This window comes from Lucilia sericata, unplaced genomic scaffold, assembly GCF_015586225.1.
Source record: "Lucilia sericata isolate MDLA Ls3-8-SP2 unplaced genomic scaffold, ASM1558622v1 Contig000189F_arrow, whole genome shotgun sequence".
In the NCBI taxonomy this organism is placed as follows: Eukaryota; Metazoa; Arthropoda; class Insecta; order Diptera; family Calliphoridae; genus Lucilia; species Lucilia sericata.
Genome location: NW_023994217.1, coordinates 470,102 through 486,821, shown reverse-complemented (window position 1 = coordinate 486,821; position 16,720 = coordinate 470,102). Strand labels below are relative to the sequence as shown.

Below are 16,720 nucleotides of genomic sequence, written 5' to 3'. Positions count from 1 at the left end.
TACAAAATTTCAAGCGATTTTCTTGCTATTTGAAAAATTACATGCAATTGAAGAAACTCTGAAACAATTATGAAAAATTCTGGACAAAATCGTGAAAAAGTTGGGCTCATTGCAAGATTTCAAAATTCTTAAAAAAGAATAAAATTACTGTCATAAGTTGTTCATTAAAGAGTAAAACCACCGTTTTTGTCTCATCATTGTTTCTCAAATACATCCATTTATACAAAAGTATATTTAAAAATATTATTTTTATTCATTAGCTTTTATGCATCCACACTTAAGTTTTGGCTGGATTTAGACAACACTTATTAAATCCAAAGAAATAAAGGTTTAAAGGTCAAATATCGTTAGATATACAAAAAACATACCCAAATAATTTTACTTATTAAAATATCCAAATCTTCGTCCAATTAAAAAAATTTCGGAATTTGTTAATAGTAAATGGAAAATGTGTACTGGAGTTATTCAAAATCATTATTTAATTTGAAAAGCTGCGCTACATACAGAAAAAGTTGTGCAGAATTTTTGGGGGATAATTTTCTAAAAGTATAAAAAGATATCGAAAGATGAATTCATCCAAATTTTATATGAACAATGCTTTATATGCATCATTTGAGAGGTCTACCTATTTATATAAGATTTGCAAAAGTGTTGTCTTTCGGGACACTCTAATGAGTAGTCAAATACATATCTTCATGGTTTTTTAGATTTGAGCTGCATTTAAAAAATGGCAACCGAATTTATATCAAGATAATTTTTTCATGGTATATTTAACTGATCACAGATTTTTATTGTTATCTCGATTTAACAATAAATTTATATTTTATATTTTTGATATAAAACTCGATTTGTATGGAAAATATTAGTGATTACGCATCTTTATTGTTTTCTCGAATTGAGAGTTATTTAAAGTAAATTTTTAAAGAGTTATATAAATAGAAATTTTAAGGGGAGATAAGAATGATTTTCTAGATAGATTTAAGTGTTATATAAGGAACCACAGCCGATTTAAATTCGAATTTTTGTGAAAATGTAATATGAATATAACATTTACCCTATTTTAGGATCGTAGGAAACTACACCCGATTCTGAATTAAAATAGTTATTTTCTGATATACAGCCGACTACAGGTTTTGAAATAAGAATAGTTTTCCGGTGAAAAATATAAGTGATGGGAGTATTATATACGGATCTACAACCGAGTTTACGCTTTAGATGAAAATCGATTTTTGATAATAAATTAAATTGATTACAGATTTTTATTTTACGTAATCGTAAAGTTAGTTAAACATTATAGAGTTTTCAAATAAAAATACATTTTTGATGAAAAATTTAACTAAATAATAATTCTCATATAATATAAGAACATTCCTGAATTTAGTGGTATAGGTGTATTTTTTTGAATTTGATGTATTAAATATTCTCTTCCTCAAACTAACCTAACCTTCCACGATAGAACTATTGTCATGCTAAATTTCATGAAGCATAAAATCCAGATCACAGTTGATTCCAAAAATACACTGTATGCGGCCAAATTTCTTGAAAACCGGTTCATATTTTTTATATTTAGCCTAGAAATTTGGTGTTATAGCTGGTATTCTAAAAGTGAACATAAAAATATGCGTAGCATCCAATCAATATAATATAGAGTCTTTTTTAACGTCTGAGGTTACACCTATTAATATGCCGAATTTTATGTAAATCGGTTTAGTAGTTATGTAGGAAAGAGTAAAAAGGGTCTCATATATATTTATTATTAAATACATATTATACGTTTTGAAGATGTACTGTTTCGTACTGTTCATTCCACAACATTCATTATAATAGTTTTTATGAAAATCGGATCAGTAGTTTTTTGTATGCCTGAACGTAAAGTTGGTTTAATAATTGTTTTACAAAAAGTTGGTGTAAAAAGGGGCATGGCGTCCAATCCAGATCCTGAGGTCAGACCTATTGGTATACCAAATTTCATGTAAATCGGTTCAATAGGTTTCCGTAAGTCTCGAATGGAAATTTTGTATGACAATTATATGGAAAAAAGTGAGAATAAGAAGAATCGTGACGTCAAATCATGATTTTATATAGCATATTGTTCCACTTTAGAATAGAACTATTAGTGTTCTAAATATCATTAAATCGGTTCAGTAGTTTGTCCGTGAAAGCGTAACAAACAGACATTATCTTTCATATAATTATAGGATAATATATAGGTAAGGATAATTTTATAAAAAGTGGGCGAAGAAAGGGGCGTGGCATCGGATCACTATCTTATATATAGGCTATAGTTCTTTATAGTTCTTTATATGAATAGTTCTTAGATATGAATGTTCTTGATGGCATTCGTTTCCAGAAGAGACCTGTTTCATGTCCTGAGGGGTATATCCCCCATCATTAATTATCTCCTTTAACTTTTTAGGAAAGCTAATAGCTGCATCACTGTCTGCACTCGCAGATTTCCCGACACTCTCAGATTCCTCCACTGGCGGTAAAACTACAATCAGCTACATCATCATTTTGTACAGAATTCGATTTTAATTAATTGAAAAGACTTATTGCTTTTCTTTGAATAACATTAACAGAGCATTTTCCATTTTTTCTACAATCAATGGTCTTATTTTGGAGGTGTTTTGAAGGGAGGAAGACGCAGCCGCTGTTGAACTTGCACGGATTTCTCATCCACTTTTTATAATTGATCTAATTGTTGTAGGTGGAAGGCCTATTATATTAGCTATATCAAATGCATTTTCGCCACTATTAAGACGCCTTAAAATGTCCAACTTAGTTTTTAACGAAATTATATTTCGCTTTCTTTTTATAACATCACTTGTTTTATTTTTTTAACTCATAGTTAATTTAATTAAAAATTGTTTTATTGTTAAACTCTATCTTTACTTTATTCAAATAGTTACATCCAAATTTTTAAATTTTTTAAAGAGGGAATTCCCCTGATTTCATTTATAAACAAGTAAGAAAGTATAGTCGGGCTTGGCCGACTATATGATACCCTACACCAGCTATTAATATTTAATGTGATTTATTTTTATACCAGCATCAAAAAAGATGGGGGTATATTGTTTATGTCATTTCGTTTGTAACACATCGAAATATTTATCATAAAAGTATATATTCTGGATCCTTATTAAATTCTAAGACGATCTAGCCAAAGGAAAAATCGGACTCTCTCACAAGATCTGAGGCAAAAAGGATCAGGTCTCCCGAGGAGTTGGCAACTGAGAATAAACCTAAGAAGAAAAAGAGCTCCCCGTCTTCTAATACACAGTCGAAGCCAAGCCATACTTCACTCAAAGGAATCTCAAGTGAGAATCCTGCGAGTAAGGGTGACAACGATAAGCCAGATATTCCGAAGACGAACACGTCGGCGAAATCAACCTCGAAGGTAAGGGAATCTCAAAAGAAGTCCAGAAAAACGAAGAAGGAGAAGCTAGACGGAGGAAAAGGAAAAGAGCCGCCATCTTACGCCAAAGTTGCCAGAAGTAGGCACCGGGACGATCTTTGCTATGCAGTTTACGATGCCGGTAATCCAACAGGCAAAATTCCAAAAGACCAACAGAGTAAAATAGAAGACCTGGTCAACAATAAGATAGTGGACCATGCAATCGCTTCAAAGGGCAAACAACCAATAGAGAGCGAGAGCTGCGAGTTCAGCATGGGCGTGATGTTGATGAGGTTGGCATCTCACCAATGTGTTAGCACCCTAAAGGACTTGGTGGAAAGTATCCCTCCTCCCTGGGACGGCGCTAGGCTGGGACTGGCAAAGAAGAGCGAGCTTCCGGTGCTTCTAAAGTCCACTGTCTACATAAAAGGATGGGGCAGTAAACTGGCTAATGAACGTATACTGGAAATTCTTGGAGGTCAAAATGCTGAGCTGGCCGTGGAAAAATGGGATGTCTTTTACAGGAAAGAAGAACCTGGGGGAACTTTATTTGTAATAGGTATCGACCAGAAATCCATGGCTAGTCTTGCCAAGAATAAAGGAAGGGCTTACTTCGCCTCTAAATCTGTCATATTCAAAATTGGGAAGGTGCCGATTGGAAGGGCTGTTACAATAAGCCTCGAAAAGGACACTAAAAAACCTAGGACCACAGCATCAGTATCCACTACTGATAACGTTGAGGAGTCAAATCCTAAAATCGAGCAATTTACCATTAACTCGCCAGAAGAAAGTGTAGTTGCCCTTTCCAAAATTGGGAAGGCGCCGATTGAAAGGGCTGTCAAAACCGGCCTCGACAAGGACACTAAAACACCTAAGACAGTACCCAAAGCATCATTAGCAAGTACTAGCAATGTTGAGGAGTCAAATCCTAAAAGCGAGGAGGAAATCACTCACCCGCCAGAAGACAGAACAGCAGTGCTCTCCAGAATTGGGAATGTGTCTATTAAAAATACTGCTATTCCTATGCCTGATAAGGACACCGCATTGCCAATAACAGTACCCACTGCATTAATAGCCACTTCAGGCTATCCGGAGGAGTCAAATCCAAAGAGCGAGAAGGTGACCACCAACTCGCTGGAAGACAGTTTAATGGATGACCATGATTGAGGTTATCCAAATAAGCCTCCATCGGAGCGAGACAGCTGCCAACGCTCTGATGGCTAAAATCAACACAGGTAAAATACATATAGCTTTAATCCAGGAACCTTGGACGATTCGCAACAAGGTTTCAGGATTAAATCACGTAAATTTCATTCATTCATTTCATTTATTCATTAATAATATACAAGCCCTTCATTGGCCAAAATCGATTACATAGATATATATGAGTAAGACAAAAGTTATAATAAGACTTATAATAAAAATAATAATAAAGTAAGTATATATGTATATTTTAATAATTTTCATGCAAAAATAAAAAAAAAAATATAAAAAAAACCTTAAATAAGCTTTACCTATCACCCGAAGTTGCACAACTAATATAAACTAAATAATAATTTGCCATAATACAAAATAAATAAATAAATAACCTATAGCCATCGTTGTAGATATGATTACATATTATAAATTGTTCAATACCATGCTTCGAAATTTCACTACACTTCCAGAAAATTTCCTTTCATCATATGGAATATATGTGTTCCATAGCCTACATACCCTGACTGTAAATGACCTTTGCATATACAATGTGTTAATCCTAGGACATGTTAAAGCTGCAGTTCTCGTGGAATTCGAAAAAGTAAAAAGATTAACTAAATATTCTGGCTCACCAAATTTTAGTACCTTAAAAAAGAATAACAGTAAGCGCATATTAACAAAGCTTTCAAAATTGGTCTCTAAAAAATCCAACTCCAAAATTTCCAACTTTTCTACGCTGATACAGGATCTCGCCCGAGAACATGTATCTTATGTCACAAGAACTTATGTTTTCTCCTCTCAACAGAATTATCAACATCGGATGCAACGGTGCTGAAGCAATGTCGTGGCAACATATTCCTTGCATCTATTTACCTGACTTTCGATTCTCCGACACTACCACCAACGTCGTATCTGATGAAACTGGTTGAAGAGGCACAAAGAAAAAATAAGAAAATTGTAATAGGTTGTGATGCCAACTCGCACCATGTAGCTTGGGATAGTACAAACACCAATCGCAGGGGACAAGCCCTCATGGATTTCGTTAATACTAAAGACTTGATAACATTGACCTTAGGTAATAAAGCTACCTTCGTCAATAGAATCAGAGAAGAAGTATTAGATATAACTATATGTTCAGAAGAGCTTATAAACGAAATTCAGTATTGGAGAGTTTCGGACGAGCACTACTTTTCTGATCATCGGTACATAAGATTCAAAATACTAAGGCCACCACCAAAGCCGATAAAGTTTCGGAATAAGTCTAAAACTAATTGGACAATGTTCGGGACCTTACTAAAGAACCGTTTATGTCAGGACACTTTTCAATGTCGAAATAAAGAGGATATAGATGCCAAAGTGGAAACGTTCACAAGTGCCCTGGTTGAATCGTTCGAGGACAGCTGCCCTCTGCGAGAGCGGAGATCTGCCCGGGAAAACCCTGGGTAACTGGGGAGATCCGGAACCTTGGGAAGACTCTTCGCAAACTATTTAACCGGGCACGGCGTAAAAAGATTGCAGTATACTGGGATGAGTATCGTAATAAACTTGGTGAATATAAGAAAATCGTTCGAAAAGCCAAACGAGACTCCTGGAAACTTTTCTGTGAACAGGTAAATAGCGTAAATGACGTATCGAAGATAAAAAAATTCCTATCCAAAACTCATGTCCAACCGGAATCTATGATCGATGACACGGGCAGGAGGCTTGAGGATATGGAGGAGACAATGAAACTCCTAATGGATTCTCATTTCCCACCCGGTATATCGAATAACATAGATGAACCGATATTGGAGGGTAACACGGAAATTGTTATTACAACTGACATGGTTAAAGGGGCAATCAAGAGCTTTGCTCCCTATATCGCCGCAGGGCCGGATGTAATTTTCCGGGCACTTTTGCAGATGGAGGCGGGACTGGTTTCCGTACATCTGTCACAGATATTCACTGCATGCTTAAAATTGGCATATACCCCAGTTAAATGGCAGGATGCAAGGGTAATATTTATACCCAAACCAGGGAAACCTAGCTATGCGACACCTAAGTCCTATCGACCGATAAGTCTTACGTCCTTCCTACTTAAAACCTTGGAACGGATAGTCGATAGCATGGTTAAAAGCAGCATACCATACAAAGACCTTAAATATAAGCAGCATGCTTATGTAAAGGGACGATCGGTGGAAACCGCTTTAAATGAAGTTGTCCACTACATAGGTGAATCTTTCGATAGCAAACTGTATACACTGGCGGTATGCATTGACATCGAAGGCGCTTTCAATAACGTGCACACTGATACCCTTATCCAATCCCTAGACCAGTTTTACGTTGACCGGGTGCTCCGTAACTGGATCAACTACATGCTAAGGAACAGATGGATAAGCTGCGAGATGTACGATATAACTATCAGGAAAAAGGTATTTCGCGGTATACCACAGGGTGGCATTTTGTCACCTTTACTCTGGGTTACCACGATTAATAGCCTCCTAAGGACCCTAACCGAGAAAGGACTTAGACCTGTCTGCTATGCAGACGATGTCGTAATACTTTTAAAGGGAAAGGGTCCAAATTACTTGTGTAGAAGAGCTGAGGAGGCTCTGAATACGGCCTTGAGCTGGGCTCAACCGAGAGGCCTCAATGTTAACCCGGCGAAGACGGAAATCTGTCTTTTCACAAGAAAGACACAAATTTCTACGTATACTGAACCTTGCTTCCTGGGCAAGAAGATACCGGTGACAGACAAAGTTAAGTACTTAGGTGTAATACTTGACCGGAAATTAAAATGGAGACACCACATAGAGGATAGGATCAACAAGGCACATCGGTGCTGGGCGATATGTAGGAGAACCATAGGCATGAAATGGGGTCTTAGTCCTACTGTGACAAATTGGCTTTATAAAAGTGTAATTAGACCAATTCTAGCTTATGCTTCAATAATCTGGTGGACTGCTTTGGAAAAAAAGTGTAATATGAAACTACTACAGGGAGTTCAGCGTACATGCTGCTTGGGTATAAGTGGTGCCATGTGTACTACTTCAACCAAGGCTCTGGAAACGTTGCTAGATATTCCACCCATTGAAACATATATAAGATATGAGGCGGCGCTTACAGCCGAACGGCTCTTTACTTTAGGCGAACTGGCCAAAAACGGTTATAGGACACGTCATCAATGTATACTGGACACATTGGAAGGTTATACACATTCATCGGACGTGCCTGATCGCATACCAGACACTGAATATGTCGGAAACTTTGAAACGCTAATCCCAGGTAGAATGTCTTGGTCAAGCGGAACATTAGAGCAAATACCAGTAGGAATCCGTTGCTACACGGATGGCTCTAAATTAGGGGACAAAGTGGGCCTGGGGTTGTATATTGAAGACCCAGAAACAGAAATATATCACCGTTTACCTAATCATAACACAAGCTTCCAGGCAGAAGTACGAGCAATAACGGAATGTGTAAATTGGATTAGAATAAATACGGCGCCCACAGGGCTTAATATATTTACCGACAGCCAGAAGGCAATTTGTGCGATATCAGGTGATAGAGTTAAATCTAAGACCGTATTGGATTGTAAGAAAGCTTTAACTGAATACTCTCCCAGAGGTAAGGTTCACATCACATGGGTACCAGGCCACTCGGGAGTAGTCGGTAACGAAAGGGCGAATGTAATAGCTTTAAAGGGAAGGGAGCTCGATGTAGTTAACCTGACAAACGCAAAACCATTCGACGTAACAAAAGCTGAATTAAAAATATGGATGAGAGAATCCCATAAGGCCTCTTGGAATAATGAAACAGTGGGTAAAACCACAAAGATTCTATGGGGTGACCCTGATGACAGCAAGACGAGAAATCTTCTCAAAATGACCAAGTCTGAGGTTAGTATGATGGTACGTATTCTGAGTGGACACACAGGATTACGAGCACATCTATACAAAATTGGACGTGCGGATTCAGACGAATGTAGAGCATGTGGAGAGGACAGTGAAAGTCTGGAGCACTTTCTTTGCCATTGTCAGGCATTCGTCGAAATTAGATCCAAGTATCTTGGAAGTGATGTTATTCCGGAAATAACATTCTTAACCATCACCGATTGGAAGATTCTTAGGAATTACGTGAAAAAATAATACATTCAGTGAACAATTTTTTTTTTTTTGTGGCCTAGGTGTATTTCTTCGGATTTGATGTAGTATACATCCTCCTATCAACCTAACCTAACCTAAGACGATCTAGCTATGTCCGTCCGTCTGTTTATCTGTCTGTCGGTTTAAAACACGATAGAGTCCAAATGGAAGTAGCTAGCGGGCTGAAATTTTATATTGATGAGTTTGTTTGGTGTTGAAATTGGGCAATATCGGTCCACGAATTCGCCTAGCCCCCATATAAGGTCCCCTTCACAAAATGACTTTAACGCTCATAACTGACTAAAAGAAGCATCTAAAGCGATGAAATTCGACATGGAACCTAAATCGCTCTGTAAAATTTTATAAGGATCGGTCCATAATTGACCCTACCTCCCATATAAGGTCCCCTTCAGAAATTGACTTTAACGCTCATAACTGCCTTAAAGAAGTATCTAATGCGATGGAATTCGACATGAGCATATTTTATAAGAACCTTAATATGTTTGTAAAATTTTATAAGGATCGGTTAATAATTGACCCTATCCCCATATAAGGTCCCCTTTAGAAAAAGACTTTAACGCTCATAACTGCCTTAAAGAAGCATAGCGATGAAATTCGACATGAACATATTTTATAGGAACCTTAATATCATTGTAAACTTTTTATAAGGATCGGTTCATAATTGACCCTATCCCCCATATAAGGTCCCCTTAAGAAAATGACTTTAACGCTCATAACTATCTAAAAGAAGCATCTATAGCGATGTAATTCGACATGAACATATTTTACAGGAACCTAAATCGTTTTCTAAAATTTTATAAGGATCGGTTCATAATTGATCCTACCCCCAATATAAAGCCCCCTTCAGAAAATGGCTTTGACGCTCATTACTGCCTAAACTAAAATCGTTCTAGAATATTTGACGAGGACCGGTCCATAATTGACCAAAAAAAGCAATTTATTGACGAAAAACTTATTTTCTAAAAGAGGCTTTATATGGGGGATAGGAGCAAATGTGGACCGACCCCGATAAAAAGGGCTGGATAGATTTGTATTTATATAATATATTTAATATTTGTCTGTGCTAAACTTCATTACAATAACAGTGCTAATAAATGAATCGCGGATATTCAAGTCACTTTCTGAGGGTGGCTTTGTGTGGGGGCTAGGGTCAAATGAAGTCCGATCATTTCGAAATTCGGCAAGGTCATCAAGGCTTGTATAAAACTTAGTTGTGCGAACTTTCATCGAGATACATTTATATTATACATAATTATGAGCTCAAAAGCCCTTTTCGGGGGTTCAGTTGTATGGGGGCTAGGTGAAATAATGGACCGATTTTAACCATTTTCAATAGGCTTAGTCCTAAAAAAACAAACACGTATTCCAAATTTCATCGAATTATCTTGAAAATTGCGACCTGTACTTTGATAACAACGTTTACATGGACACACGGACGGTCGGACGGACGGACATCGTTAAATCGACTCAGAAAGTGATTCTGAGTCGATCGGTATACTTTAAGGTGGGTATAGTACTAATATTTTAATGCGTTACAAACATCAGCACAAACGCATAATACCCTTCCCACTATAGTGGTGTAGGGTATAACAACAGAGGCGACGTTCATCGAATGACGACGCAAATCGAAAATTTTGACGACATTAATCGAAACAAGTATTGATCTTATATACAGAAATGTTATTGTGAAATTTTTTTCCGATCGGTCCATAATTGGTCATAGCTCCCACACAAGGTCCCCTCCAGAAAATCGCTCACTACTTAATTAAGATATCCATATAAAATTTGCTACAAGTATTGCTATTATATACAGAAATATTACCGTGAAATTTTTTTTCGATTGGTCCATAATTGGTCATAGCTCCCATACAAGGTCCCCTACCGAAAATCGCTTAAACGCACATAACTCATTACTACATTAAGCTATTCATATAAAATTTGCTACAAGTATTGCTCTTATATACAGAAATATTACCGTGAACCTTCTTTCCGATCGGTCCATAATTGGTCATAGATCCCATACAAGGTCCTCCTACGAAAATCTCTTAAACGGACATAACTCATTACTTAATTAAGGTCCCCTCCCGAAAATCGCTTAAACCCACATAACTCATTACTACATTAAGATATTCATATAAAATATGCTACAAGTATTGCTCTTATATACAGAAATATTACCGTGAAACTTCTTTCCGATCGGTCCATAATTGATCATAGCTCCCATACAAGGTCCTCTTACGAAAATCTCTTAAACGCACATAACTCATTACTTAATTAAGATATCCATATAAAATTTGGTACTAGTATTGTCCTTAATTGGTCGTAGCTTCCATACAAGGTCCTCTTACGAAAATCTCTTGAACCCACATTACTCATCACCAAATAAAGCTATTGATACAAAATTTTGCACAAATATTAGTTAAGATTTTTTCACGATCGGTTCATAATATGGGTGCGATCGGTCCCACACAAGATTTCCTTCCGAAAATCTCTTAAACACACATCACTTATTACTAAATTACGATAAAGATACAAAATTTGACTGAAATATAGCTTCTATATACAGAAATGTTACTTAAGGTTTTTTACGATCGGTCCATAATTGGTCATATCCCCATACTAGGTCCTGACCCGAAAATTTGAATTTCCTTAAATCTTTCACCCAAAGTATTAAATATCGCTAAAGCATATCTTATGGCGCTTTAAAATTATCAAAGAAAATGGCGATTGTAATGTTCAATAAATCTTGCAATTGTAACATATTTAAGCTCTTTAAATCTTGGGGCTTTTCTATTTAAGACATGAGAAATCTTATTTCTACAAATATTTGATCAATTAGAAAAGTATTAATATAAAAGTAGCTGGTGGAGGGTATTTATGATTCGGCTCAGCCGAATATAGCACTCTTTCTTGTTTTCTCCAAAATGTTAAGATCAATACTTAAGTTTTTCGTGCAAAATTTGAAGAATTTAGTTCCATAAGTTTCCCAGATAAACGAATTTTTGTATTTAATATGGGAGGTGCCGCGGACTACCCTCATGGGTAGTTTCCAAGATATACGAATTACGCCCCTTAATGATATTCCGTCTACTTTTTGTCCTAAATAATCATATTGACACTAAAGTTGCTCCCACAAAATTTGAGGACTCTAACTGTTATATGATCTCAAATATACGGATTTAATATTTTCTTAATATTTTTACAATCGTTGGCTGCTTGGCTGAAAAAGGAAAGTCAGGAAGTGGTCGGAAGACATGTCAAATCTGAAGACAACACAGCAGACTTGGGAAATCGGTGTATTTCACCCTCTGATTTAACACAAACCAATTTATGGTGGCATGGTCCAAATTGGCTTCGGGAAAAAAGCACTACCTGGAATATAGGGAATTTTGCTTTATTAGATACGGACTTAGAGGCTCGAGCAGTAAAAATTCATGCTTCATTTTTTCGAACTATAAAGATATTCTTGAGAAATTTTCTTCTCTTGATAGGGCAATTCGAGTGTTAGCATATGTATTTAGATTTTTCTATAATACTCACTCGGCTCATAAAAATCTAAATTCCTTTGATTCTACCATTGGTACAAACATTGGGGTAAAGAAAGTAAAATTGGCCATCTTAGCTCAAAAAGTAAATTTTGCCGAAGAATACAAATGTCTTTTGGATAAAAGACTTCTATCTTCGAAAAATTGTTTATTGACTTTGAATCCATTTCTGGATAATGAGGGTGTTATGAGACTTAATGGTAGTTTAAGAAATTCGGCTTCTTTAGTCTATACCGAACGGCATCCCATATTGTTGCCATATTCCAGCGGGCGCCCCTCATATGGGAGGCCTATGGGAAGCGGATGTTCGACTTCATTTCTGTAAAGAAGACACGTCTGTTAAATATACCTTTGAGAAACAATCGACGATTCTCGCAAGAATTGAGGCTTGTCTTAATTCGAGATGAGTGTAGGATCACCAATACTCGCTATGTTGTTTATCGATTAAATACCTGGCTAATGAGTGAAAGTCGTTGGTGAAGGGCAACCAGTGTTGCCATTTTGGCACTTTCAGTGCTAGATTTAGCATTTTGCTTTCGTGAAAATGCATTGAAGTTTTTTTAAATTATGCTAAATGCTTTTTAGCATAATTTGCTTGATAAAAAAAAATTAAAAACATATTTCTGTTTTCTATAAAAAATTATTCTTAATTACTGATATACATTATTTAATTATATTTAATTAACTGATAAAAATATTATTGAAAATCAGTGGTTGGATATTACAAACCAACATTATGACTAAAAATCTGATACAACGGCTTCTTAAATTTAAGTATATAATTTTTAAAACTTTATCGGTGAAAATGTATTTAACGAATTGTCTATTTTTGTATTGTCATTACTCGTTTCACCTTTTTCTAATGCCGAAGTTGAAAGGCTTTTTACTTCAATGGCTGTAATTAAAAAAAATAAAATTCCAAATCGTATTTAAGCTGAATTTGTATGTTCAATAATAAAAATTCGAAAAGAACTGAAATTCGAAAATGCATGCTGTTACACTTAAGGTCTTAACCATAAACAAATTTCGATTTTATTTCAAGTTTTATAAATCAAATTTTATATGGAAATTTAGTATTAAAAATCTTTTACAAAATAAAATGTTGCTTATGAATGACAATTATATTGCAAATAAAATAAGATCATTTGAAAAATATCAAAATGACGATGAAGATATAGTACCAGAAATATTGGAGTGCTCTACATAATCAGTATTTTAATAAAAACTAGAAAAATAATCATTTATATTGTTTTGACATATTTTGATATATTAAAAAATGTTAGCACTTTTTTTTTGTTCTGTAGAATATTTTAGCACTTAGTTTTTTTAAATTTTAGCATATTTTGAAATTCATTTTCTGGCAACACTGAGTGCAACATATGCCACGACAATCAGTACTCTCTTTTGCACTCACCAGGAAAAAGTCAATCAAACCGAAATCCCAATTTTCAGCGCAGTCAAAAGCGAAATATATTCCCTCACCGATTCAGGCTCCTAATGTGCATTAAGACATTCCATTAACCTGTCTTCGACCTTAAAGGAAAATTTGTTTTAGACTTGTGTTGTACTATGACCTATGTTTGTAAGCCTCTAGTTCGGCAACTTAGGCTGTCTATCTCGTCCGCCAACGACGTTAACATACGTCGTTTGACCATATGCTCAATATATGCGCCTTATCCTCAGATTACGTTGTCTGCTACAGTGAGGAAAATGGTTGGCATACGAACTCCGCAGGAAAATATATCTAACGATATTTTAACTTTATTTGAAGAGACTCAACTAGCTGATCACACAATTAATCAGTCGAGACTGGTTGATAGGACTTCGTCATTGCAAGGTGGGCGGCAATGTTCAATTTAGAAATTTATTTGAAACCCTACTTTCTATTTCCTTTATATTATATTTATCTAACTACTTCTTTTTATACCCTACACCACTTTAGTGGGGAGGGAATATTGGATTTGTGCTGATGTTTGTAACATACAATAATATTCGTCCTAGACCCACCTTAAAGTATACCAATCGGCTTAGAATCGCACGTTTATTTGACCCAAGGACGAAGCCTATTGAAAATGGTTAAAATCGGTCCATTACTTCATCTAGCCCCCATAGAACAGAACCCCCCGAAAAGGGCTTCTGAGGTCATAATTATGTTAAATATACAGATATATCGATAAACAAGTAGGAAAGTATAGTCGGGCATGGCCGACCATATAATACCCTACACCATGAGTATATTTTAGAAATTTTTATTTTTCACAAAGAAACTTTTATGTTGAATTTTACGTTAATTCCAAAGTATTTAAGCAATTTATTGATAAAAAACAAATTTTCTAAATGAGGCTTTATATAGGAGTATAGGTCAAACATGGGCCGATACTCATTAAATTTGGGAAAAGGATATATTTTTAAATAATAGTTAATTATGTTGAGTTTCATTGCGATACAAATGGTTACAAGTCAATTTTAGAAGTTTAAGACATTTTTTGAAGGGGGGTTTGTATGGGGGCTAGGGTCAAATAAGGGCCGATCATTACAAAAATCTGCAGTGTCATTTATACTTATATAAAACTTATTTGTGCCAATTTTTAGAGAGATAATAGTATATTTGACGTAATTATGGCATAAAAAGCCCAAATCGGGAGGTACGGTTGTATGGGGGCTAGGTGAAATAATGGACCGATTTCAACCATTTTCAATAGGCTTCGTCCTTGTGCCAAAAAACATGTCCAAATTTCATCAAATTATCTTGAATATTGCGGCCTGTACCTTGCGCACAAGATTTACATTGACAGCCAGCGAGTCATCCGGACGGACGAACATGTCTTAATCGACTCAATCGATTCTGAGTCGATCGGTATACTTAAAGGTGGGTGTAGGACCAATATTTGTGTGTGTTACAAACATCAGCACAAACGTATAATACCCTCCCCACTATAGTGGTGTAAGGTATAAATACGGCACAACTAATTTTTATAGAAGTCTTGGGCTTCTGAGCTCATAATTATGTTAAATATACAGATATATCGATAAAATACGGCACAACTAAGTTTTGTAGAAGTCTTGATGACCCTGCCAAATTTCATAAAGATCGGGCCCCATTTGACCCTAGCTCCCATACAAAGTCCCCATCAGAAAATTACTTGAATGTCCCAAATTAACTTATAAACATAAATATCGCGATGAAATTCAGCACAATAAAATATTATGTAAATATGTATAAATATATTCACAAAATTTTATCGGGCTTGGTCTATATTTGGCCCTAGCCCCCATATAAAGCCTCTTTCAGAAAATTAGTTTTTCATCCATAAATTGCTTAAATATATCGGAACAAGGGAATATTGAAGATAAATGCTTTATAATGAAAAATAAATCACATTTAATATTCATAACTGGTGTAGGGTATCATATGGTCGGCCACGCCCGACTATACTTTCTTACTTGTTTCATCCTTGAAAAAGTGTAGAGATAAATTCTAACTAGTAAAACCGCTATCCGTATAACTAAATTCGCAACTAGTTGCATAGTTTTTGTTTTTAAACACGTACAAAGTGAACGCCATTGTGACCACTTAGTGCACAACATCAGTGAAGAATATTTAAGGTAAAAATAAATTTAATAAACATTTTATTGAAAAAACTAAAATAGTTTTGGTCTTTTTATTTATTTTTTGCACATAAACAACAACAAAATTAAATTGTTGTAAACTGTCAAGTCCTTATTTAAAAATTATATGTTTTTCATTCCATAATAAGAATGAAACACCAATTGTCATGCATATTAAGATCACAGTCAACTTGTACCCTATAATTATTATATTTTTTATCCATATTATATTCATATTGAAGTTTATCCCGATTGCTTAATTTATCAATGAAATATGTACGTTTAAATTATTTTCGGAAAAGGTCATTATATGGGAGCTATGAAAAATTATAGACTGATCCGGAAAAGATTTCACTGAATGATTATACATATATACACAAAATATATTCAAGTCGAATTTTATCCCGATAGCTTTATTTATAAAATAAATATGTGAGTTTAAGTGTGTTTATGCGCCCGGTGTATATGGTCAGTTAATGTTCACTGGCCATTCAATGTTTTTAATTGTTTGGCGCTATTTACCCTCTTTCTCTCTTTCTTTAAGATTGTAATGTTCACTTACTTTTGTAACCCCGAAGAGTACGATACGTACTAAACCCCAAATTAAAATCCGAGAAAAACCCTAATAAAACTCCATTTTTATATTTTTTAAAAGAAAACTAATTTGTGTTTATATATTTTTAAGAAATATTTCAAGGAAACATTTTGGACCTTCGAGCCGGATATAAACCCCCCGAGTCCTTCAAGTATTTCAGAAAATATTTCTATTTTCAGAAACCCCTGGATATTTTCATCCTAACCCCATTTCTTCTAAAAAAAAAATCCCGTGTTGA

General features: G+C 35.3%; 1 protein-coding gene across 1 annotated transcript in view; it reads right to left on the bottom strand.

Annotated features, from left to right (window-relative positions):
* The window catches only part of LOC119601780 (glutamate receptor ionotropic, kainate 1-like), a 405,267-nt gene that overhangs the window by 50,438 nt on the left and 338,109 nt on the right, over window positions 1-16,720 (bottom strand). The gene's annotated exons all lie outside the window — the stretch shown is intronic.